Below are 27,127 nucleotides of genomic sequence, written 5' to 3'. Positions count from 1 at the left end.
AATATGGAGGGAGCACGTGAGAGGGCGCCTTTTGGTGGGAGCAAAGTCCCAGGAGGAGGTGGACGGCTGTCTCTCCTCCTGCAGAGTGAGGAAGGTGGTCCAGGCGGTCGGCCTAGGGACCAGGAGTGGAGCTGGGCTGCAGAGGATCCGGTGTGTGCTGACCAGAGGAGCTGTTGGGCAAAGGACTTTGGGAAAAACAGTATCGTGAGTACTGAGAGATCTGCCTAAGAGAGGGGACCACTCCAGAGAAGTCAGGGGATCAAGGAGACAGCTCACTCAGAGTGTTACAGTAAAGGGGGTGCCAAGTAGTTAAACCCTGAAGATAGGGATAAAGAGGGCGCCAGGAAGGGCCGTGAAGTTGTTCAGCAGTACAGTCTACATCAGAGTACGGCTTGCCTCAGGATAGAGTTTACCTCAGGAACAGGAAGCTTAAGAAAAACCTTTCACAGCCAAGAGCAAAGTGAAGCAGCGGCCTAGCCGTGCCTAGCTCAATTTCAGCGTTACACAGCGTTACCTCGCATTTCTCTCAGCGTTACCTCGCATTCCTCAGCGTTACCTCGAATTTCTCAGCGTTACCTCGCATTCCTCAGCGTTACCTCGCATTCCTCAGCGTTACTTCGCATTTCTCAGCGTTACCTTGCATTCCTCTGTGTTACCTCGCATTCCTCAGCTTTACCTCGCATTCCTCAGCTTTACCTGGCATTTCTCAGCGTTACCTGGCATTCCTCAGCGTTACCTCGCATTTCTCAGCGTTACCTCGCATTCCTCAGCGTTACCTCGCATTTCTCAGCGTTACCTCGCATTTCTCAGCGTTCCTCAGCGTTACCTCGCATTTCTCAGCGTTACCTCGCATTTCTCAGCGTTACCTCGCATTCCTCAGCGTTACCTCGCATTTCTCAGCGTTACCTCGCATTCCTCAGCGTTACCTCGCATTCCTCAGCGTTACCTCGCATTTCTCAGCGTTCCTCAGCGTTACCTCGCATTTCTCAGCGTTACCTCGCATTTCTCAGCGTTACCTCGCATTCCTCAGCTTTACCTCGCATTTCTCAGCGTTACCTCGCATTTCTCAGCGTTCCTCAGCGTTACCTCGCATTTCTCAGCGTTACCTCGCATTTCTCAGCATTCCTCAGCGTTACCTCGCATTTCTCAGCGTTACCTCGCATTTCTCAGCTTTACCTCGCATTCCTCAGCTTTACCTCGCATTCCTCAGCGTTACCTCGCATTCCTCAGCGTTACCTCGCATTCCTCAGCGTTACCTTGCATTTCTCAGCGTTACCTCGCATTCCTCAGCGTTACCTCGCATTCCTCAGCGTTACCTCGCATTTCTCAGCGTTACCTCGCATTCCTCAGCGTTACCTCGCATTTCTCAGCGTTACCTCGCATTCCTCAGCGTTACCTCGCATTCCTCAGCGTTACCTCGCATTCCTCAGCGTTGCCTCACATTTCTCAGCGTTACCTCGCATTTCTCAGAATTACTCAGCGTTACCTCGCATTTCTCAGCGTTACCTCGCATTTCTCAGTGTTACTCGGCATTAACCAGAATTTATTCAAGCCGTCCCTGCCTATTGTGCATAGTTATATTCAGTTGGAGTATCCCACTCATCCCTTCTCCTATCCAATTTCTAAATAAAACATAAAAACTAAAGAAACTGGACTGATTCTTGTTCTATTGTTGCTAATGGTAACCCAGGGGAACCCGTAACCAGAAGCTCCCTTAGGAGTAGTGCTACATACAGATATGGTTGTATTCCACCGATCCTCATTTTACAATACAGTTTACTCCTTTTTATCTAAATAAAGTTTCAGCTACAGCAGGATCCTGCGTCATCTATCATTTAAGCCATGACAGTATCCTGCTTTTCAGCTCCTGACTTTCGATTTAGTGGTTGTGTAACAACATAGGTGTACACTACTATTGTCTGTTAGTATTTCCGCAGCTTCCCGCCCCTTTCAGCTCAAAATACCAAATCGGACGTCTCTCTGTGTATTTCAAACACTCATAAGGAAACACCCCTTCCCCCGAGCAGAGGGTGTGTCAGTCATGGCATCAGTTTACTATTGATATGACCCATTGCTGTCAGTACAGCCCCGCGCTCTCCCAGATACATTTCCTCTTCCACTCTGAATATGTGTTGGCAGTTCCGTAATGTTCTTCTATAACACAGGACGACTCGATTCTACAATTCCACAAGTCTGTTGCATAACACTAGCATGCTACAGAGCTGAGCAGACTCCTTCCCGAGCGTACTTGTAATTGAATTTCATTTCAGTGTTCCCTAATGCAGAAAACATTGTGGTGTCTCTGACATGTGAAAAGAGCATTGTACTCCCACTCAGAATTAAAGAAAGTCATGCATGCAGTAAACTTATGTTTGCTTTGACATTAACATTTAAAAAAAAAAATATTTTAATACCTCATTAACACAGGACGTTAAAAAAAAAAAAAAAAAAAAAAAAAAAAAAAAAAAAAGCTGCAAAGCCAGTACCGGCGGGAGGAAAAAGCACCTTTAAAACCGCACTTTTAGAAGCGTTTTGCATTGGCGTTAATGTGCGTTTAGCCTTGTTAGCGTTTTTTGCCCTCTTCTATTTTCCACTCCAAAATCCAATTACTACAGATTAAAAACACTTGACACGGCTTAACGCTGTATACAACGTTTAGCCGCGTCAGGCGCTTTTACAGCTGTAACACTGCTGCTCCACAACGTGCTGACCCTGGGTTTTTTTTTTATTTGCAGCTTGAAAGGCCTATGTCACTTGCAGCCCCTAAAAGCCTATGTGTGCATGGACACATAGAATAACATGGAGAGGCGTTTTTAAGCTGTAAAAAAAAAAAAAAAAAGCCTGACGCCCCTAGGAGCAGCTGTAAAAAAGTCCAGTGTGTATGAGGCCTTAACGCTGGAATGTGCAAAAAACACAGTCTGTTAATCTAAGGACTCATGCACATGGGCATACAATATTCTGCTTTCAGATCCTTGGTATATAGGGATGCAGGCTCATGCACACTTATTCATAGCACTAAACTACATTGATCGAAACTAGAAAATCTGCCTTCACGGTACTGCTTTTGGCTGTATTCTTATGCTACATACATGTAAATGCGTGTGCTAATGCATGGGTGCTCAACCTGTGGCCCTCCAGCTGTTGCGGAACTACAGATCCCATCATGCCTCTGCCTTTGGGAGTCATGCTTGTAATTGTCAGCCTTGCAATGCCTCATGGGACTTGTAGTTCTGCATGTGCTAATGTTTACATGCATACGCTATTGGCTGTGGCCGCTGCTCAAGTCCAACGTCAATATCAACAATGTGTAGTCAGCAGTCACTGATTGCATCCTATGATGTTTACATCTTCCCGTGAACAAGTCATGTATATGGTGGCGGTACATACGCAGAATGGCCTGGGCTTTTAGACATGAGTGCTCCGCTACAATGACAGTGTATCCCAGCAGTCTAGTGGGATCGTACTCCCACTGTTGAACATCAGCTTCCCCCGTACATCATCCCATTCATGCGCCACCACCACATGAATGCCTAACTCAGGAGGAGATATAAACATCAATGTGTTTGTCAGCAGCGCTGTGGACTGCTGCATACACATACATGTCAGCCCTGGGAAGTGGCAACAATCAATAGGGTCTACAACTGATGTAAAGGTTAGCAGAAACATTACATGTTTACAGAGTATACACAACCTTTACGCAGTAGTAAACTTCCAGCAATTTTTTTTTTAAACCTCCAAGGTAAAGCCATAATGTGCTAGTATGCATCACATACACATACTGTGAAACTTACCTTAGAACTAAGCCCCTCCAGAGGCAAGCTGTCACCACTAACATGGCTTCCATCTTCACCCGTCTTCCTTCCAGGTTCGCGGACTCCAGCAGAGTCACTGTGTGATTGGCCGGAGCCGTGATGACGTCACTCCCGCACATGTGCATGAGAGCCACCGTTTACGGCACAGGACTCTAAAGGAACGGCCTGGGTGGTCATTCCTTCAGAGTGCATGAGCCTGTGATGTCAACAGCTGCATGTACAGTAAATATCTCCTAAACGGCGCACGTTTAGGGGATATATACAGTACATATAGGTAAGCCTCATTATAGGCTTACCTACAGGTAAAAGTCATGTTCGGGAGTTTACTTCCACTTTATACAGACCCTACGTAAAAGCAATATTGTCATGTACATAAGGCCTAAATGGTATATTCGTACAATTTCTTCCTACAGCTGATTTACAAAGATTGATGACATCACATGCCCCACAGACCAGGAAATCTATCTACAGCTGGCCATACACCTGACAACTTTTAGGCTGCATTCACACCTGAGCAGGGCAACCTTTTGGTGTTTTTTAATTTTTTTACAACTGTCTTACAGCTTTTTTGCTTTGCCAACAGAAAGCACTAGGGGGAGGAGAGATGGAGAGCTGCTGTTTAAGCAGAAAACATGCGACAAAACGCTCGTAAAACGCTCATGTTTTGCATTTTCAGGCATTTACATTTAAGTGTATGGGGCCCAATCTGCCAAAAAGAAGCTCATATACTTTTCCGAGCGACAGGGGGTTTGCTTCAAGTGATAGATCGCTTCAGATGTCAACAGGGGCCACTGAAATGAATGAGATTTGCCCTGTTAAGCAATTTAGAGCTTCAAGTAGAAAATCACCCAGGTGGGGCCTCAGGCAGCTTCAACCACTTTCGATCAACCAGGAATCGCATAGGACTGAAGGTGCTTGGCTGAATCCAAGCAATCTAAATCCCAGAAGTTCAAATGTCAAACTGAATTAAATCAATTGTACTGGATTATAAAATACAACTTCAATACGAGTTATAGGAAAAAAATTGACACTTCCCCAACCCAAGCTGTTAAGTGTGCATGGGGATATCAATTGATTCATTAAGTCCTGAGCTGATTGACAGAAAATCTAGCCTTGTATGACTAGCTTAAACTACATGGCACTGGAAAGAGAACTGCTCTGAAAACATATCAGTAGATATGATACATGGAGGTTTCTCAGTGTTGTCCATCAGCCTTAATGGAAAGGAGGCACCAACGTCACTGGATTGGTATGTGTTCAGTGCATACTCGGAGCCATGGGGGGGCAGAATTCTGTTTTATTGTGGCCCATCAGTACAGAAATTTTACCAAGAGATTTACTAATGTCTGATATATTAAAAATGCTGGCTGAAAGGTAGGACACATGGCTGGTCGAGGGGGGGGGGGGGGGGGACGTTCCTTCTATGGCCAGCTTATGTGCTCGTTGTTACCTTATTTTAAAGGCCTGTTCACACGAGAGCAGTAACTGATGTTTTTATCAACTCAAAGAACGTCAATCACTGCTAGGGCACATAGAAAACAAATTGTTTCCTATGTGCCCCATACTTACTACAACACAGCTTGGAGGAGCGATGCAGTAAGGTGCAATAAAATGCAAACATGCTGCATGCTATTACACCTCACTGGAGGGTACTGCATGTCACTGCACAGCAATCACAATGCACTGCGATTTGCACACTTAAAATAAAGTTCCACCGCCCCCCTCTCCCAAATCAGGGGGTGTCCAGACTTTATTACAATAGCATTTATGAGGGTGCCCAACTGCATTAAAGAAGGTTTTTGACCAAAGAAATGTAATAGGAGTTATCTCATAGTATCTGCTCATAGGAGGGCCTCTCGGATTTGGTTAACAAGACTGAAAGATTTGCTTTATTTAGATAAGCATTGGATCCTAACCTGTAAGGCCTCTTTCACACGGTCCGCCTCCGTAGGCGGATCCGTGTTTGCTCAGCGGGGATCGATCCGCGATCCCCGCTGAGCCGGCGGATGACAGCTTCGTCTCCGCTTGCAGTGTGGAGAGGGAGGTGTCTCAGCACCCGCTGCCCTCTATGGGGGATCGGATGAGAGCGGACCGCTTGTCCGCTCTCATCAGATCCGATCCGATTACTGAACGGATGGAAAAATAGGGTTTCCATCCGTCCAGATTTCACGCACAGGATCAGATGCGGATGGCAGCTGGTGTCAGCGGAGGTGTCTCTGCTGACATCCGCTGCCCCATAGAGCTGCATGGAGGATCCGATCAGATCCACCTAAAAAACTGACAGGCGGATCTGATCGGACCGCCCGTGTGAAAGAGCCCTAAACCTTTTTCTTCTTTTTCCTCCTCATGATACATTGAACCTTTCCTGAGGCTTAAGCTGGTCATTGATTGAAGTTTGTCCAGTTCAGCAGGGATCAGACATTTTTTGATCCATGTGTGGGCAGGCTGGTTGTACGACCACCTTCTGTACAACCAGCATGTCTGGTTTTTCTCCCCTCAATGTACTCTGGCAATGGGGAGGTCTCCCTACAGTCTGAATACAAAAGCTCAGCGGGGAGGATTTCTCCCTCCACATCCAGTGTGTGGATGGGAAATCAAGTTGTTGTTTTTTTCATTCAACCCGCCCGTCCGTTGAACTGCTTTAGTCTCCAGGGACAGTAAAGAGAGTACAATAACATGAAGGGCTCCCTACAAATTTCTATGTTTGTTAACCTTTGTGTTGCTTCCTGCTGGCCAATAAATTGGTGCAACAACCATTAAGCACCCATGGAGACTGAGCCTGAAGAACATAATGAAATAAAGTCCCAGATACACTGTGGGCCTTCAGAAAGATGGAAATCCCCTGAACTGTGACCTCTCGATTTAGTACGACAGAGAATTAACCACTTCATAAGCCCCATTGCAAACAACAATGACCTGTGTCTGTTTACATTACATGAATGAATAAAGTCTGTCCATTGAATGCCATGGTTTTCGTAGTAAACTATTCTATTTTTTGGTTAGGCCAGAAAATCTCCAACTGTACCTCATCCAGGAAAAGTCCCTATAGTTTAGTAAAAAATTTAATTCATCTATCATATTCTACATGCAATTGCATGTTGTAGCCCGAAAAACAGTTGAAATGAGAATTTGGTTTCTGAGAATGACAGTGGAAAGAAACAAACTCAAATCTGCAGTCTTTTTGGGTGTGCCCATACACAGTAGTACTTAGGCCTGGTTCACACCTATGCATTTTTTTAGAACGTTTTCAGTTTTGCAGAAACACGCTACAGTCTATTTAACATGGTTTCCTATGGGTCATGTTTACATCTCTGCATTTTATGGATAGGGTCAGGGACTGTTTTTTGGCTCCATAGACTTCAATGGATCAAAGACATGTATTGAAAAACGCAAAATGCACCTGGAATATGCAAACTGCAACCTGCATATGTGTGAATTAGGCCTTACGGTCTTGTGTTTGAGGGTCTGGATTGCAAAGGAGAGGTGTTTGGACAAAAGAAAGAGCTTAACCACTTGCCGACTGCCTAACGACGATTTACGTCGGCAGTCAGCCCCTCACAGGCAAAGTGACATAGATCTACGTTGCAAACCTGTCTCCCGCGTGGTCACGGACCTCCCCCCCCCCCCGGGGGGGGGGGGGGGCGGCGGACCCGATGTCCGCCGGTCACTCTGCGATCGCCGCTGCTGAGGGAGAAAGTCAGGCGGCTAGTGTAAACATAGCCGCCTGTCATTCTCCCCTGTGTACAAACAACGATCACACGGTTCTACTATGTAGGACCGTTGAACATTGTTTCTACAGCCCAAGCCACAGCCAATCACAGTTAGAATCACGCCCCTAGGGACACACACAGCCCCTCCCTCTCAAATAAAGTTAACCCCTTCAGTACCAGTGTCATTTTGCAGTAACAGTGCATATGTACAGCACTGATTACTGCAGTAATGTCACTGGTAACCCAAAAATGTCAGTCAAGGGTCCGATCTGTCCGCCGCAATGTTGCAGTACCGCAAAATAAATCGCAGATCGCCGCCATTACGCGTTAAAAATAAAACAACAAAAATGACAAAAATCTTTGCCTTTGTTAGTAAACGCGATAACTTTTGCGCAAACCAATCAAAATACGCTTTTTGCGATTTTTTTTTACCAAACATATGTAGCATAAAACAAATTGGCCGAAAATGTTAAAAAATTTTGATTTTTACATTTTTTTGGGGGGAATTTCATATAAAAAAAATGTGAAAAATATTGTTATTTTTGCAAAATTTACGCTCTTTTTTTGTTTATAGCGCATGATCAAAAAATCGCACAGGTGATCAAATACCACCAAAAGAAAGCTCTGTTTGTGGGAAAAAAAGGACATCAAATTAGTTTAGGTACAGCGTCGCACGACCGCGCAATTGTCCGTTAAAGTCACGCAGTGCCGAATCGCAAAATACCCCCTGGTCAGGAAGGGGGTAAAATCTTCCGGGGCTTAAGTGGTTAAAATACTATAATCTAATGGGGGCCATGATGTAAGGGGGGACTCTAATGGGGACCTTGAAATAAAGAGGGACTCTGATGTAAGGGGGAACCCTAATGGGGACCGTGAAGTATAAGAGGGGAGCTCTGAGGTTATCCAGAAATCCAGAAAAAAAAAAAAAAGGAGTACAGTTTATCCTAATGTTCTCAACCCCCTGCACCCTCTGACCAAAAATAAATCCCCACCACAGATGTATACATACCTAAGGCTGGGTTCACATCAATGCAAATTGGATGTGGGTCTCCCATCAGAAGAGTGTGACCGGCTCTCAATGGAGCCTGTTCACACAGCTCCGGGTAGCAGCACTCCGCACTAGAAAAGGGTCCTGTGTGTCTCTGGCTCAGTTTCAGGTGCGAATTTAGGAAAAAATTCAGACCTGATTCGCACCTGAAATGGTAAACAGGCACGCTAGGACCTCCTGCTGTGACCAGCAAGTGTGAACCCAGCCTCAATCAGACCACTACAACCAGCAAAACATTTTTAGCACCTCTGGCCAAAATCTTGTTTTCCCTAGCCTCTCCTTTGCTCTAAAAATGGCTGTCTCCCGAGCAGATCTTATACCAGATGACAGCCTAATGGGGTTCAGGAAAAAACATTTCCAGTGGGTCCTGGAATACTTACCTGAATCTGATTCAGGTAAGTATTCATCTGGAGCAATGGAGAAAAGGTTAGCCTGCATCATCGGAAAGGACATTAGGGGGGGGGGGGGGGGCTAAAGAATAGTTTGACATTTTATGAAAGCTCAGCTACCCCTAAAGCCCAACTTCTGCCAGATTGTTATTCCTGTCTGTGTATTTATTGGGGAAAATGCCCCTCCCATCCTGTCCTGTTGACACTAGCACAAGGGGAGGCGCAGGGATTCCCAGGACATTGAGACCCACTCTGCCGAGTGCCACCATAGCAAGTCACTTGCTATGGGGGGAATCATGTGTGCTCACTCCCAAGTCAGCTCTGTGTGTCCATAGACGCCCAGCTCTCTTCTCACTGGCTGTGATTGACAGCAGTAGGAGCCAATAGTTACCGCTGCTGCCCATTGTCCATTGAGGGAGAGAGAAAGCCAAGAGAGCCTCTGCTCTCGTGCACATCGCTGGATTATGATTGAGTTCAAGTATTAGGGGACTAAAGATTTCATACTTTAATTCAAAGAATGCATTAGGGTAAAAAAAAACCTTCAGGCTTTAGAACCAGTTTAAGTGAGGTTACATTTATTTAATGGGGACACAGACAGCAACAAAAGCCTGATAGACATTCTAGCCCTTGCCCTCTAAAAAATACCAAAAAAGGGGTTTTGGCTGGAATTGGGCTTTAATGGTTAACCTAAAATCTTCAGGCTAATTCTGTTTTAAGTGGACTGTTCAAAGGCAGAGAAAACACATTCCTCAAGGTAACTCTCCAGTGACCATACGGACAGACACCAAAGTGTAACATTATTCCTTAAGCAAGTTTATTTAAAGGTTGTACCAAAGGCTTTTTTGAGGCCTTATATTCCACTGGGTACTCACATGTTAGAAGGTCACATTATTGATCTGCCTCTGTGCCATGACCCCATTTCCACACATTCTCATGTATTATAAAAGCAGAACTTTTCTATCTTTCCAATTTGAATTATAACAGAGACAGATCTTTTTATATTTGCATTATTATAATTAATCCCATATTTCACTTACTATATTTGTTTAAACCAAACCTGTTGGGGTTTGCTGCATTTTTAAATTACACTTCTTCGTGAAGCTGAACTTCAGGCAAAAAAGCCAAAATACACAGATAAAATACAGACTGCATATACGGTATATGAACTGGTTTGCCTGCCAAAAATTCTGCAATTCTGTATAATTCTGTTTCGGTCAGACACCCCTGCATAGTTAGAACCAGTGACCACACTTTTCAGCAGTTAAACAATACAGCTTGGTAACCAACCTGAATTGGGACTGGACCAAAAATGTCCATCAGTACAGTGCGGAGGCTCTGTACATCACATTGCCTTTTGCTTTGAAATGGGTGCGAACAGAGAAATGGGTTAAAGTGTATGTAAACTCTAATAAACTGCTCTTATTTGCTCCCTTTTGATCTTTTGAATGTACCATTGAAAGCTTTTTTTTGTATCTGTTAGATAAGTTTAAAAAAAATACCTGTTGATCTTGCCAGAAATTTTGTGAGCTGATAACTTCCTTTGTTCTCTGCCTGAGCTGTTATCAATTATATTGTGCTATGAGCACTACAGAAATATGCCCCTCGATTTTATGTAAAATAGGAGAGGGGAGAGGCTCCATAATCCTACACTATATTGGCAAAAGTATTAGGACGCCTGCCTTTACACGCACATGAACTTTATTGGCATCCCAGTCTTAGTCCGTAGGGTTTATTATTAAGTTGGCCCAACCTTTGAAGCTATAACAGCTTCAACTCATCCAGGAAGGCTGTCCACAAGGTTTAGGAGTGTGTCTATGGGAATGTTTGACCATTCTTCCAGAAGCGCATTTGTGAGGTCAGGCACTGATGTTGAATGATTTCCAAAAAACAACAATATCTCTCCTGCGCTCGAGTGGTATGCGGAAAGGTGAATGTTCTAGGTGGTTTTATGACACAAATGAAGTGGTCTTGCTGCCCCCCTCAGGACCAAGGGTATCCAAAAGGCACTACAAGAAAACAACAAGAGAAGGGCGCACCGACCTTGTGCATTACCACTTAAAAGTTTATTAAAATCAAAGAAGGGTAGCGAACAATATACTCACAAACGTAGCATATGAACAAGCATATAGGAAATGGGCACCGCTCGCTTCCAGGACACTTCCCTACTGCTGGATAGCGTGATGGCGTCCTCAAAACCTGATGTGGCTTACGAGTTTCGAGGGAGGATCCTCTTCCTCAGAGCCAAAATCGCCACTGACCCACCATGCACTCCTAGGAAGTTATATAGCCTGTGGGCACCGCCCACACCACCCCTACCCCGCCCTGGGAGGGGCAAAAGGTCAGGGACAGGTGTAGGAGAAAACAAACTGGGGTGCGTGTCCCAATGGTCAGGTGCATGCAATAGATGATGTTCATAATATGGCAATAGCACTGAGTGCAAACAACCAAGGATAGCATGATGGTAATGGCCCAAAAGTCTTGTATGGATGCTTGTGATACAGGAGAAAGAAATATATGTATACATAAATAAACAAATACATAGATGATGACAGATGATAGTTAATGCTGAAGCATTATACTCAAAAGTATCAATAGGAAACAATGATCAGTGGAGGTTAATAGATCAGTATATGATCATATGAATACCATGATTGGTGACAGACAATTCTGCTAAAAACCGATATTTAAAACAAGGGTAAAACACATGCATAATAGTAGATGCCATTACAAACTCATTCCCCCAGAAAGCTAAACAGCGGAAGAATAGTGATGATGAACCTGCGCTGAGCATTGCAGTATGAATGCTGCATGCTCACATCCAAATGTGTGCACGGTGCATCAGTGCACCACAGAAGCCCATAGGAAAAGGTACTCACGAGGGAGCCTTGGATGCTGCTGGGTGAGGATTTCCCTGACATCGGTGGGTACATGCGAATCAAGGAGTGGATTCAGGTGGGTCCAGTGTTGTTACCAGCATTCCAAGCCGTATATTGTGGGCCTGAAACACACACCTGTATTTTCGACAATTTCATGCTCCCAAAATTGTGGGAACAGTTTGGGGATGGCCCCTTCATGTTCCAACATGACTGAGCACCAGTGCACAAAGCAAGGTCCATAAAGACATGGATAAGCAAGTTTGGGGTGGAGGAACTTGAATGGCCTAAACTATTTAGTAGTGACCTCAACCATTTAGTAGTGAGAAAGGTAACACAGGTTCGCTCTAAGAAAGTACCTTTGAAAATGAACTGCACTTTTGTTAACAAAAAAAGTGTTGACCCTCTGGGTGATGAGTGTACATTGCAGAGATATTAACAAACGCAGATTTCTACCTTTTGTTGCTGTAAAGAAATAGTTGTTTGTTTCACCAGACTGGTTCCATAATGATTCTGAATAGGAGGGATTGGTTTATTATAATTACCTGGTACACTCTCAATGTTTTAATAAGAAAAGCTGCAGGGTCTGCATCCCTTTAAAAGAATTTAACCCCTGGAAAGTATTCTCACCAAAACCTAAATTCTTATAATATGGGGGAACATTAAATGTGACTTGTATCTTAGAGGAGACAGCTGTAAAAATCAGTGAGCCAATCACAAAAGCAGAAAATGACATTTCTGGGGATGTTCTGTACACCAACTGTGTTCCAAATGCCTCTAGGTTGCCAAATTGCATTGAGGTTTACAGAAAATGACAGGGGCTGCAGATTGGAAAGAAAGGTCATTTTTAATAACATTAAATTTCAATATGGCTTGTGCAGCAATAGTATATGCTTTTTTTTTTTTTTTTTATTTGCTATATTCTTTTTGATAATGAAGTTACCCTTTAAGCTGAACTAGTTCATAATGAGTTTAAGGAACAGGGTTCCTAACCAATGATAATTTAGGAGTATATGCTCTTACGTTGCTAAGAAGTATGATTCAAAAAAGATGGTGCAAAAGTAAAGCTTTAATCATAAAAGAATGAACCTAACACAACTGTATTCACATGAAAAGACACAATAACTGTCCAAGTTTTACCTCTGCACTATAAATGTTCAATGTGAGCCCCATTGATGACACAACAGATGATTGCCGTTTACTATTATTGTCACTCTCGCTAAGTTTTTGGACATGATTATAGAATGGCTTATGCCACAGATGGAGGAAGATCTGCTCAACCTAGTCTTTCAGCAGAGTGGCACTCCTCATCATTTCTATTTGGATGCTCACCAATATCTGAATGATACCCTACCAGAAAGTTGGACCATTGGATCCAATGTCACTCTGACCTCTGTCATTGCCAGAACGAATACCCTGTGACTTCTTGGTCTTGGTGTATGTCCCTCCTCCATACCACAGGACCTAAACAACCTGAGACAACACAGCACAGATGCAGTGGAGTCAATATCCAAAGAGAGTCTTGACATAACTGAAGAACCGTCTTGACATCTGTCTTGTCACCAACAGGGCTCACATCAAACATTTGTAGTGCAGAGGTAAAAACATGGACAATTTAGCCCCTTTCACACTTGCGGACCGTTCAGATCCACCTGTCAGTTTTTCAGGAGGATCTGAATGGATGCCCCATGCATCTCTATGGGGCATCGGATGTCAGCGGAGACATGTCCGCTGACATCTGATCGGATCCTGTCCGTCAAATCCGGACGGATGGAAACCCTATTTTCCATCCGTCTGGCGGATCAGATCGGATGAGAACGGACAGGCGGTCCGTTCTCATCCGATTCCCCCATAGAGAACAGCGGGGATCTGACAGCTCTGTCTCCGCACACAGCGCGGAGACAGAGCTGCCATCCACCTGCTCAGAGGGGGATCGGCAGATCGATCCCCCGCTGAGAAAAACAGAGTCCGCCAATGAAGCGGCAAGTTTGAAGGGGCCTTACTGTGTAATTTTTTGGTAATACAGTTGAGTTAGGTCAGTGATGGCAAACCTGGAACCCCAGATGATGCTCATGTTCTCTGCAGTGTAGTTGAGCATCATGGAATATGTCATTCCAAAACAGTGCCAGGGTTCGCCATCACTGCGTTAGGTTAATTTTCGTATGAATAAATCAGCTTTACATTTCCATCACCCTTTTTGAATCACACTGTAAATTATCGACAGGTTATTTCGAACCAAGACATCCAATATTTTGCCTTCTTTCCAGGGTACATGTTTTCATATGCCCTACATATATTCTCCCTGGACTGAGGCTAAACTGAACTTTATGAGAATCCCAAAAATAAGTAACATCTGTTTGAGTCATAAGTGGAGAGTTGGCTCTGAACATGCACAGTGAAAAAAGTTTGTAACGGGCTCCATCCGACCACAGAATGCGAGATGTTACAAAGAGCAGCGGATCCCATCCAAAATAAACACACACATAAAATCCATTTCTCTTTCTAAGTACACACATGCGGTACCACCCAGCTCGAGCCGAAAACATCACCCTATGTGTTAAAATCAAATTCATCACCGCTTAGCAGTCTTTAGCAGTCTCAACAACTGGTTCTGCTTTCTTTTCCTAGAAATGAGCCATGCCAACCGGCTTTTACAAAACAAATCTGCTGCACAGCTCCCTTCCCAAACTAAAGCCAAACAATGAAGTAAGAGGCCATATTATCCCAGGATACAATGTCTGGCTCTGGTACCAGCAAAAAAAATCAACTAGTCCGAAAATAACTACAGAAAACATTACACGTTTCACCCCGAAGCATAAAAAGCATGTTACAGCACGTAGGATTATTCGGACTTATGATATCAAGGCCACATGCACACTGGGCGTTTAGCCCCTGTATGTCTAATGGGAAAGCAGGCAGCTACCATTCACTCCAGACAGCAACAAAATAATACTAACACTTTTGTTGGATAACCAAATGGCCACGGCCTTTATTTATTGGTTTTAAAATGTTATTTCTTAAAACATACATCAATTTATTTATTAGCCTCGGTTCACACTAGGGCGACCTGTGAGGCGACCTGGTCGCCACCCGAAGTAGCGTCGCGGTAGAGTGAATTGGCGCTTACATTTTTCACAAATAATTAAATCATCACACAACCCAGCTTTGAGGCTCGGGTTATCTTAAAGCGGAGTTCCGGGCACAAAAACGATATTTTTTTTTTGTGCCCCTCCGCTAGGAATGCCTCACCTGAAAAGGAATTGGATAGTTATTTTTTTTTTTTTTTTTACTTACCTTGCAATTGAAGATCGAAGATACTCACCTCAGAGCACTTCCTCCCTCGGAGCAGCGGCTCACCCCGTCACTTCCTACCTCGCTATGATTCCTGGGAGCTGAACGTCACAGCTCCCAGGAATCAATGCGATGGCACCGGCCCCGCTCGTCATTTCCGGGCGACGCCGCATTCCCCTGCTAAACAGCTTCTGGGCATGCACCGCACCGGCCCCTCTCGTCACTTCCGGCGCGGCGCCGTGGAGGAATGCGGCGCCGCGCCGGAAGTGACGAGAGGGGCCGGTGCAGCGCATTCTGGGACAAGAAGACGCGGAAGAAGACACAGAAGAGGACCGCGCCGGCTTCAGCTGCCCACAAGAGAGATGGAAACGCTGTGGAAGAAATTTTCTAAGTAAGTATTTCTTCTAAAAGGTAAGTGCGAACCGGGACAGATCAGAGGCTAGCCATTGTGGAATGTGCTAGCCCTGACTGTCCCGGGGGTATGTTTATTAAAAAATGACATCTGTGCCCGGAACTCCGCTTTAACCATGCATAACTTTCCCTCAACAAAAGTCCCCCGTTATATATAAAGGTGACCTACCACATAAACAAGGCCGTGACATATTAATGGGAGGGAAGGTGGGTCGCTCCGCTCCCGCTGTCCTTCTGAGGTGACTGGCCTCTTAACTCCCTCAGACTCCCCTTTATATACCCACCCCTTTGGCTTCCAGAACTTTCCAGGTCACCTGACCCTAGTTTCAACAATCCCCTAGCCTACAGTTACAAGGCTCCCCTCCCTCTTCCTGACAATTTAAAAGGGGAGCCTTGACACTTCTCAAGCGCTGCTGCCTTCCCAAGAGGAAAAGGGGAAAAGTGGGCCTTGAAACCCTTTCCACTTTTCCCTCACATTCTAGCATTTTTGTGCACCCAAGAGGCGAAAGTGCAACATTCAACAACGCTGTCAAAGTCTATGACAGGCGAAACATGCTGTACTAAGTGGTACTCTTGTACCTTTGCCCAGGGCAGCCATTAGAAATATTGGGGCCCCTTACACAGGTTTAGGCCTGGGCCCCCTGGGCCCTTACCACCAACATTCCCCTCAGGACGGCTGGGCCCTTGGGGATGCCCGGGCCCCCTACATGTGTATGGGCTGTCCTCCCCTGATGGCTGCCCTGCCTTTGCCTCTTGGAAGCACCAAAATGCCAGAATGTAACGCACAGATGCTAAACACCCAGTGTGCATGTGGCCTAAACGGTCCAATGGACTTCAGAAACATATGTATGTAGAACAACTAATATATATATATATATATATATATTTTTTTTTTTTTTAAATCTGTGACCAATCAGTTTAAAGTTTTCATTTCTTTGATGTAGTAGACCTACCCCAGGACACACCTACCACAGGCTCCTTACTGTCTCTCACATACAGAAAGCTTCATGTATAAATTGCCAGGACTAAGAGGTTTTTCACTGCACCAACCAAATGCAAATTTTCCTTGAAGTTTGAATCTGATCTGGTCATAAAGCAAACAGAGTGGGAGAAAATTACATAACAGCCTTTCATGAAGCAAAGATACCCACACACATGTGAGGAGCTTTGTGAAATGTGGCTGCAGTTTACGTACAACTAATATTTTTACGAACATTTACGAGTACATTTTCTGACTTTTGCACAGAATCAGTGTTTGCTAGATATTAACTGCTTCCAGACCACGTTCACTTGTTACCTGGATTTGATGTTTAAAATCAAAACATATTGTGCGCTGTCCTTTAGTCTCCATTCACACTACCGTGACTTGTCAGCCTGACAAGTCGCGGTCCATGCAGTGCTACAGGACCCGTTCTAGTAGGAGCGACACAAGTCGCTCAGACTTAGAAAAAGGGTCCTGTACTACTTCGGGGCGACCTCGGAGCGACTTGCATAGACATTCATTATATGAAGTCCGTGCAAGTCGCGCCGAAGTCGCGGTGCACGCGACTTCACAGGTTGCCCCCGAAGTCGTGCCGCTTAAGTGTGAATGCAGTCTAACTGCAAGAGCTTTCTTCCCTTCTCCTGTAGCTGATACAAAACGATATGCAATTCAGAGAAGACCTTCACTTAGAAGTGAAAGTGTGCCTCTTGTCCTCTTCCTCCCCGCCACGTCTAACAAACCCTCAACCTGTGCTTCATTTTCCCCCAACCTCCTGGGATACTGTCACACAACCAGGAGGCTGCAGGCCCAGTCTTCTAGTGCCATGTGATTTTGCACATGCGTAGTGAGAAGCAAGCTGTGAATTATCATAAAGTCATTTGTAGCTGCTAAATCTAAGTGTAAGAAAAGCCTACAGCAGAGTGAGAAAATAAAATGGGATTTAGGCTTGGGTTCACAGGTGGCCACAGTAACCTTTATGATTTTTCAACGTCCGGTGCGGTTTCGTTCAACAGTTCAGGTGTGATTTAGGTGCGAATATTTAAAGTGTATGATACTTTACTACGACTGCAGTCGTCCCGGACATATAGTATGTGAACCAGCTCCATAGAAAGCAGTTTTGGTTCACATGTCATGCAAATCGGATGTGGTTCAAAAAGCGCCACGTGATTTCGCACATACGTAGTGAGAAGCCAGCTGTGAATCATCAAAAAGTAATTTGTAGCTGCTGCCTTTATTTTTTTTTTAAACCTGAGTGTAGGAAAAGCCCATGGCAGAGTAAGAAAATAAAATGGGATTTTGACTCGGTTCACATATGGGTGGTCACAGTTTCCTTACGAAGTCCAGTGTGTATTCGTTCACCGGTTCAGGTGCGATTCAAATGCAAATTTTTTAAGTGCATGATACTTGTATTCACACTTGAACCAGACTGCAAAAAAATTGTACAAGACTCTTTTTAAAAACGGACTGCGGCCGTCCTCGATATGTGAACCAGCTTCATAGAAAGCCGGTTCGGTTCACATGTCATGCGAATCAGACACGGTTCAAAATGCATCCAATTCTCACATATGTGAACCTTAAATGTATGCTTGTTTTTGCTAAATCTGTAATAGAATTGTTATAAGGTCAGTTTAGATCTGCCTTTTTCAACCATTTTTTCCTACAGGAAACCTTGCAATTAAATGTCAGGTCTTGGGGAGCCCCAGCTAAAACTGATTCATTTGGGGTCTGTGGGAAAATGCCCCTTACATTGGTGGTCAATGGGAAGAACTGGCTATTACAACTGATGATGACCCTGAAACTAAGCAGACACCATCAAATGGGAGGTCAATCAGCCACAGCTCAAGGACCCCCTGGCAATATCTGGAGGAACCCTAGCTGAGAATGGCCGATTTAGATGTTAAAAGTAATGACTGGAGTTCTTCTTTGACTTCTAATATGCATAACTTACCATAGCAACTAGATACTCTTTGTAAATTATGTGCATTCATTTGCAAACTGAGCATATCTTACAACAATGCCCTCTACGTGTCTCCGCAAATCTCCCATTGTTTTAAAAAATGACGCTCAGCTATCACCAATCTTCAGAGTGCGTTTTAGGAGCACCAAAGGCCAAACTCACACAAAGGCTCTCAGCATCTAAAACCTGCTCTCATTTTCTGTCTCAAATCTAATTGTTTAAGTCTGATCTAATTACTGCAGTGCTTTAACGACTCCTAAGTAATGTCTTCCCATCCCAATACATTAGAATGACGTAAGGAGCGCACCAGGAACATGTCACTCAGTGCTTCCTGAGCCTGCTGTAGGAAACATGGACTAGATATTAATGTAAGGCTTAATAATACAAATTTTACTTCACATTAGCCAGTGGATGAATCTTTATTAGCAAACAAAGAGCACAGGATACATGAGGATTTTCAGCACTGTACTATATCTGGCCTCTGGATCACTCCCTGAAATTTATAAAGACTGTTTTAGATGCCCTTTAGAAATCTGTCTCGCGGCAATGTGACAAATGACAGATTTATGTCATATTTTATATTATGTGTCAGTGGTCCAGATTGGAGCAATGTAAGTATGCATAGCTCATACCTACCTGGATGATCGCTGATGTGACATCACTGCCTAGACTCTCCATCTCGCCCAATCACAGAATGCCTTGTATTCACTAAAATACAAGGCTATGTCTGAATGGTGGCAATGTAAAGGCTCGTACACACTTGATGAAAATCGGACGAAATATCCTCCGATTTTTCTCTCTCTTGCTCAGCAGTCATAACCGTTTTTAGTTGACAGTGCATAATGTTCACGAAATTTCTCGTCCGATTTTTTTTGGGACATTTGTTCCTAGACTTCCGGGTCGTCAGCCACTTCAGATCATGCGCGGTCTTTCGTATCCGATATTTCGCGGATGTACTGCATACACATTAAACGAAAATTGGTCGTCTGGGGACGGACGATAAATATTTTGGTGTTTGTCCCTCCGTTTTTTTTCGTTGAAAATGTCGGCATCGGCTGCTGAAAGTTGTGTACACACTAGCCGAAAATCGTACGATTTTTCCTTGGATGGGAATTTTCGGCAGATTTTCTATTAGTGTGTACCCCACTTAAGTGACTCCCTGTATTAACCATGCAGAAGGGCAGGCGCTCGGCATGGGACCTGCAGCTATCACTGTAGTACTTGCGATTACTATACTGATATTGATAAGATATGACTATTACTGGAGAAATATAAACTCCAGGTTCACTTCAATGCTGGCCAGATGTTAAAAGGCATAGCCTATCAGTCATATCACCTCTACCGGGAGGGTCATAATTGAAATTGGCTGATCATCCACTTCAGCAAAGACAATGAAACAAGGCCCTAGGCTTCCAGAGATGCAGTCAGCACTCCAGAGATTTTATTCAGCACTGTGCCTATCATTAACTTTAGTTTGAGTATTCTTATACTTTAAATAACCCTGCTCCCTCCTGTCTAGCATTCCCCCAAATTTTACATGTGCTGCTTGCAGGCCTTGACAGAGCAGCCTGCTGGGAGTCACACAGCCCTCTCACAATTGACTGAACTCAATAGCCTTGTATTTTTTCTTTTCAATCTATAACTGTGTAACAATGAATCCTGGCCAGGCTACAAACATGCAGTAAAATCCCCATTCACTTTAAAAGGTATCTTCATGCTGTATGAAAAGAAAAATAGATAGCTACTGTAGCTTCTGACTTTTAATACAAGGACACTTACCTGTCCAAGGTTTCTCCCCTGGGCCGGTTTTTTACCAGTCTTCGGGGGCCTTGGCATGTTTATTAAGGGAAACCAGCTGTGACTCCTTCCTAGGTTCCACTGCCCGTGTGCGACCTGTGCTGTGCTTTGTGAATGGTCCCGCAGACTTTTGAGACCTGTGACATGTCCCAGAAGGCTGCAGGCAAAAGAGTGGGGGGTGATGGGGGGGGGGGGGGGTCGAACTTCTGTTGGGATTTCCTAGGGAGCGGAGACCAGGTACCCGCTCCCCCCAAAAAATACATATATATATATATCCAAAAGTGATAAAGGAGGGGGAAGGAAGTGGAAAGTAGAACTTCCTCTTCTGGGTGAAGTTCTGCTTTAATGAAGAAGCCATCATGATAAGCTCAAATAGTGGACAACTTTTACACATAAATGAATGAAATTCTACTGTGCAAACACGGTCGGCCAGCAACTATAAGCCAGAGCCCTGTGCACCGGTGCTAAAGGGCCAATGTGCATGAGACCTTATTGTGAGAAAACTCTGCATGTCCCAGTGGGCCGCACAGTCAATATCTACAATAAGGCTCGGTTCACACTGGGGCGGCACGACTCCTTACTACTTCGGGGGCGACTTGTGCATTCCCATGCACCAAGACTTCGGAGCGACTTGCATGGACTTCACATAATGGAAGTCTATGCAAGTCGCTCCGAGGTCACCCAGAAGTAGTACAGGACCCTTTTTCTAAGTCGGAGCGACTTGTGTCGCTCCTATTAGAACGGGTCCTGTAGCAGTCAATGGACCGCGAGGGAGCGCGACTTGTCAGGCTGACAAGTCGCGCTAGTGTGGACCGAGTCTAATGGGAACAGTATTGTAGAATTTAGTTAGGGGAGGGAAGGAGGTATTTAAACAATAACTGTATGAAAGGTGCAGCTACACCTCAAAAGTCTGCATGAATACATTTATAACTTGTCAAAATATACAACGATGGCCATCGTTTTATAATTAAAAGTGATCATTGACTGATCCTGAGCTGCTTTACTTGGTGCTCATATGGTGATGTTATTCAGCCTCAGGAAGACTATCCTTTACCAGAAAAAAAGTGGAAACCCTGCTTTAGATAGCACCCTTCAGGACTTGGACCTGATCTCCAGGTCAATAGATATCCCAAAACCAATATCTGCATGACCAACTATAGTGCTTCTCATTGTGGGTTAAGCCAGTTGGAAAAAGAGCAGGGCTTACCATGGAGATGGGATCTATCACAAGCCGGTAGGTGGGGTGGATAGCTCTTAATGAAAAACGGATGAAGTGTCAAGATGGAACAATCTGCATCACCATAAATAGACAAAGTAAATAGTACTTATTAAGCTAAACAATGGCCCTATAAAGAGAGTGGACAAACACAAAACCATTCTTAATGAAAGCATCTACTCCATCAATCTCATTGCAATTTACTAATCTCAATGAGAATTTGCAAACCATTCAATCATCATCCCTGCATATCCATGTTTGTTGATGCCACTATACAGAACAATATACCAATATACTTCAAAGCCCGGGCGCACAATGAATTCATGAGTGTCACCGTTAAGCTGAATATCCAGTAGCTTTAAATTGAGGAATATGAATATGTGTGCAATCCTGTGTGTATAATACAATCTAGACAGAACATGTGCAGAACAAAGGATTCTGTATAATTTAGCATGAAGAGGGATTTATCTCTTAGTTTGTTAACGAATATTCAATCAATTATTCAACCAATTTAACCAGCTGGAACATCACCAGCATGAGACATGAGGGAGATGGACAATAGACTTCTCATCGGAATTTTACCAGGTTAGACAAAGGGAAGAGGAAGAGACAGTCTTTATATCACCTGAGAAGAGAACTGTGGCCTAATTGAAAAACAGGATATTTTAAATGAGGAGCAGTTGAAATCACTAAACACGATCGTTTAACACTTTAAGGGCTCTTTCACACGGGCATTCCGATCAGATCCGCCTGTCAGTTTTTTAGGCGGATCTGATCGGATCCTCCATTCAGCCCTATGGAGCAGCGGATGTCAGCGGTGACATGTCCGCTGACACCCGCTGACATCCGCATCCGATCCTGTCCGTGAAAACCCGACGAATGGAAACCCTATTTTACATCCGTCCTGGGGATCAGATCGGATGAGAGCGGACAGGCGGTCCGCTCTCATCCGAACCCCCATAGAGAGCAGCGGGGGCTGTGACACCTCCCTCTCCGCACTGCAAGCGGAGACGGAGCTGTCATCCGCCGGCTCAGCGGGGATCGGCGGATCGATCCCCGCTGAGCAGCACGGATCCGCCTATGGAGGCGGACCGTGTGAAAGAGCCCTTAGACTTCATTTACGTGGTGTTGGACACTGAAGAATTCCCATTGAGGTGTGGTTTTAGAAGCAGCATTATCTGGACCACTCTCTCAGAAGGCTTCCCATAAAATATGATTAGCAACAACAGTCCCATTGGATAGGGTTTGCATTGCTTCTCCAATAATCAAATGATTCCCCCCCCCCCCCCCCCCAGCCGCAAAGTGTGAATTGAGACATCCAACATTTGCTGCGGACAACTGCAGGTCAGAAAAATTTACTTTATTGGAAACTTACTTATAAATGCAGGAGTGCTAATGGGGATTGCATGAAATATCAATTGGCCTTTAGGATCCACACTGAAAACCAATAGGTCAGCCATCACCCCCATCCTGAGAAATAACTTGAAACTAATGCAGGAAGTGGCTGCAAAAAGTGTTGGAGATCGGCAGCCCTGAGACAAAACAAAGAATGCAAAAACGGTGAAAAAAAATGTATTTAAAGAAAAAAATGATGGTGTTTTAGAAAGCCAAACAGTGATAGTTTATATGATGTAAAAATTTTATGTGAAAGGGACAAAGATTATCTCTGAATCAATGATGGAGGGTTTTGTTCCAATTTAAAGCAGAATTCCTTTTTGTTTTTTACATGGATACACTAGGTACTGGGTTTTTACATGGGTACACTAGGTACTTGGTTTTTACATGGGTACACTAGGTACTGGGTTTTTACATGGGTACACTAGGTACTTGGTTTTTACATGGGTACACTAGGTACTTGGTTTTTACATGGGTACACTAGGTACTGGGTTTTTACATGGGTACACTAGGTACTTGGTTTTTACATGGGTACACTAGGTACTGGGTTTTTACATGGGTACACTAGGTACTGGGTTTTTACATGGGTACACTAGGTACTTGGTTTTTACATGGGTACACTAGGTACTTGGTTTTTACATGGGTACACTAGGTACTGGGTTTTTACATGGGTACACTAGGTACTGGGTTTTTACATGGGTACACTAGGTACTTGGTTTTTACATGGGTACACTAGGTACTGGGTTTTTACATGGGTACACTAGGTACTTGGTTTTTACATGGGTACACTAGGTACTTGGTTTTTACATGGGTACACTAGGTACTGGGTTTTTACATGGGTACACTAGGTACTTGGTTTTTACATGGGTACACTAGGTACTTGGTTTTTACATGGGTACACTAGGTACTGGGTTTTTACATGGGTACACTAGGTACTTGGTTTTTACATGGGTACACTAGGTACTGGGTTTTTACATGGGTACACTAGGTACTTGGTTTTTACATGGGTACACTAGGTACTGGGTTTTTACATGGGTACACTAGGTACTTGGTTTTTACATGGGTACACTAGGTACTGGGTTTTTACATGGGTACACTAGGTACTTGGTTTTTACATGGGTACACTAGGTACTTGGTTTTTACATGGGTACACTAGGTACTGGGTTTTTACATGGGTACACTAGGTACTTGGTTTTTACATGGGTACACTAGGTACTGGGTTTTTACATGGGTACACTAGGTACTTGGTTTTTACATGGGTACACTAGGTACTGGGTTTTTACATGGGTACACTAGGTACTGGGTTTTTACATGGGTACACTAGGTACTTGGTTTTTACATGGGTACACTAGGTACTTGGTTTTTACATGGGTACACTAGGTACTTGGTTTTTACATGGGTACACTAGGTACTTGGTTTTTACATGGGTACACTAGGAACTGGGTTTTTACATGGGTACACTAGGAACTGGGTTTTTACATGGGTACACTGGACTAGCCTTTTGTTTTTATAGGTACACTGGTCCAGCCTTTTGTTTTTATAGGTACACTGGTCCAGCCTTTTGTTTTTATAGGTACACTGGACTAGCCTTTGTTTTTTTACATAGGTACACTGGTCCAGCCTTTGTTTTTTCTTTTTTTTTTTCATAGGTATAATGGTCCAGACTTTTTTTTTTTACAAAGGTACACTGGGGTCCAGACTTTTTTTTTAATGTATTTTTTTTTTACATAGGTACACTGGTCAAGCTTTTTGTTTTAATAGGTACACTGGTCTATCCTTTTTTTTTTCTTTTTAGGTACAGTTATCCAGCCTTTTTTTGTCTTCTTTTTTTTACATACACTGGTCCAGCTGTTGTTTTTTCTTTTTTTTTTTTTACATGGTCCAGCTGTTGTTTTTTCTTTTTTTTTTACATAGGTACAATGGTCAAGCCTTTTTTTTTTTTTTTTTACATAGGTAAACTGGTTCAGACTTTTTTTTTTTTTTACATAGGTATGCTGGTCTAGCTTTTTTTTTTTTTTAACATGGGTACACTGGTTTAGCTTGTAACTAACGCTGGGTCTACACTAGTAGAATTTCATTCAACAGTTTTCCTTGCAAAAATGTTGAAAGAATATCCGCTAATTTTTCCAATCATTTGTGGGGTCAAATCAACATTTTGCTTAAACCGCAGTGATGAGAAAATTCAAAGGAGCAGGATGGAGATTTCTTCTCGAATGGATGAATTTCTAACAGAGTATTTGGTTTTCGTTTAGTAAAGACCATTCATTCAGAAATCATACATTAAAAGCAAAACATTCAAACGCTCTGAGAATTTTCCTAAGAATCTTTGTACAAATTTTTTATTCAGAATTTTACTAGTGTATACCCAGCTTAGCCTTTCCTTTTTATGGCCTCTTAAATCTTATATTTTGCCTTTTGTCTCCTACTCTTTTCATTTTCAATGTATGAATATCTGAGAATAGCTCCACTCTAACCTCACACTTTAAATACTTAGTAAAAAAAAAATTAAATTGCAATAAAATCATAATTCAATAATAATCATAATCAATAAAATCATAAGGTACCTACAGAAATGATATCTCACATTCTACAACGCAATTATTATTTCAAGGCTTGGAACACCTGCATTTATGTGTATAAGCAACAGGTCCTCTTTAAAATGAACAGGTTGTTTGTCATTTGAATATATTAAATTACAACAATGTGTATATTGTTAGGTGGTGGTTGTAAATCACTGCTCATAGCCGTTCACATTCAGTTCCAATTACATTTCCTCTCATCTCTTCAAGCGTGAAATCATTTCACTTTATGGATCATAGTGCAAGTGCTTTTCAAACATTTAGAAAACAAATCAGGTTTATAGAACAAAAATGAAGCTGGCAGCGGGGCGATGCGCACAGCACAAAGCTACGATGTTCTCTCCTAACATTCTGTGCATTCAAAAAGCCTAACTGACTGGCAGGATGCCTTGCCTCAATTAACTTAGCAATACTCAGGTAAGGTGTGGACTAGAACCTTACATTCTTCTTATCCAGAAGTTGCAGTCAAAATTATCTTAGATTTTCAAAGTTTCAGCAATGATTTATAAAAAAAAGTGTAGAATAAGGTATTTAGTTTACACACCAGTATAGACTTTTTATAGTGGCCAGACACACTTTGGCAATAGATTAATTTATTTTCCAATCAATCTCTCCCAATAAGATTATCTTTCTTTCATTAATTAATATGTTATCCACATGGAAGTAGATTTTGATTTATAGCTAAAATACAATCATAAATTAGTATAGTAAATTATTAACTGTATCTCTGTTTCCGCCATGCCAATACTATAATCCGATCAATCAAAATTCCAATAGGAATAATCAATCCATAGTCGATAACCTATTTGATCGATATAACACACACGAAGAAGAGGATTTCATTGATATGCAAGATATAATTGTAACCTATTATTGGAAATTATCAATTGCATCTCTGTTTCTGCCATGTAATCTCATAATCCAATCAATCAAAATTCCAATGGGAATAATCATCAATCTATAGTTGATAACCTATTTGATCGATATAACGCACACAAAGAAGAGGATTTCAATTGAAAAGCAAGATATGATTGTAACTTATTATCATAAATTATCAATTTTATCTCTGTTTCTGCCTGCCATATAATCACATAATGCGATCAATCAAAATTCCAATAGGAATATTTGATCTATAGTCGACAATCTATTTGATCAATTTAACACACAAAGAAGAGAATTTCGATTGATATGCAAGATATGATTGTAACTTATGATCGTAAATTATTAAGTGCATTTCTGTTTCTACCATGTAATCTCATATTCTGATCAATCAAAACACAATCATACTCATGAACAAAGGCTCTGCTCACACCTAGGTGATTTAAATCGCGGGCGGAATCGCGGCAAAATGCAGGACACGTTTGCAGTGCCATTATTCCTTAATGGCACCCCAAACGCTGTGTGAGTTTTCCCGCAATTGTCAAGTGGCAAATGCGCTAAAACAACTGCAAAAATCACCAAACACACCTGACTCTGTGCCATGATTTGATACCGGAGCTTCTTCAGGGCATTTTTGGAGCAGAAGGAGGTCCATTCAAATGAATGGTGCCGCTCTAAAAAAAAATAAAAACAATAAAAGCTTAAAAATAAAAAACACGCTGCAGCAGCTGTCGCTGCGCTATGATGCTACATTCAGGTGTGAATGGTGCCTTAGAGCTGCCGATCAA

The 27,127-nt window shown here is 43.1% G+C and overlaps 1 protein-coding gene across 1 annotated transcript in view; it reads right to left on the bottom strand.

The window, feature by feature from the left end:
• Nucleotides 1-27,127, bottom strand: part of PHF2 (PHD finger protein 2) — a 460,832-nt gene that overhangs the window by 317,305 nt on the left and 116,400 nt on the right. The window lies entirely within an intron of this gene.

This window comes from Pelophylax lessonae (assembly GCF_965119305.1).
Source record: "Pelophylax lessonae genome assembly, chromosome: 8".
NCBI classification, from domain to species: domain Eukaryota; kingdom Metazoa; phylum Chordata; class Amphibia; order Anura; family Ranidae; genus Pelophylax; species Pelophylax lessonae.
Note: the sequence above shows the minus strand (reverse complement) of the source record. Positions and strands in the feature narration are given on the sequence as shown.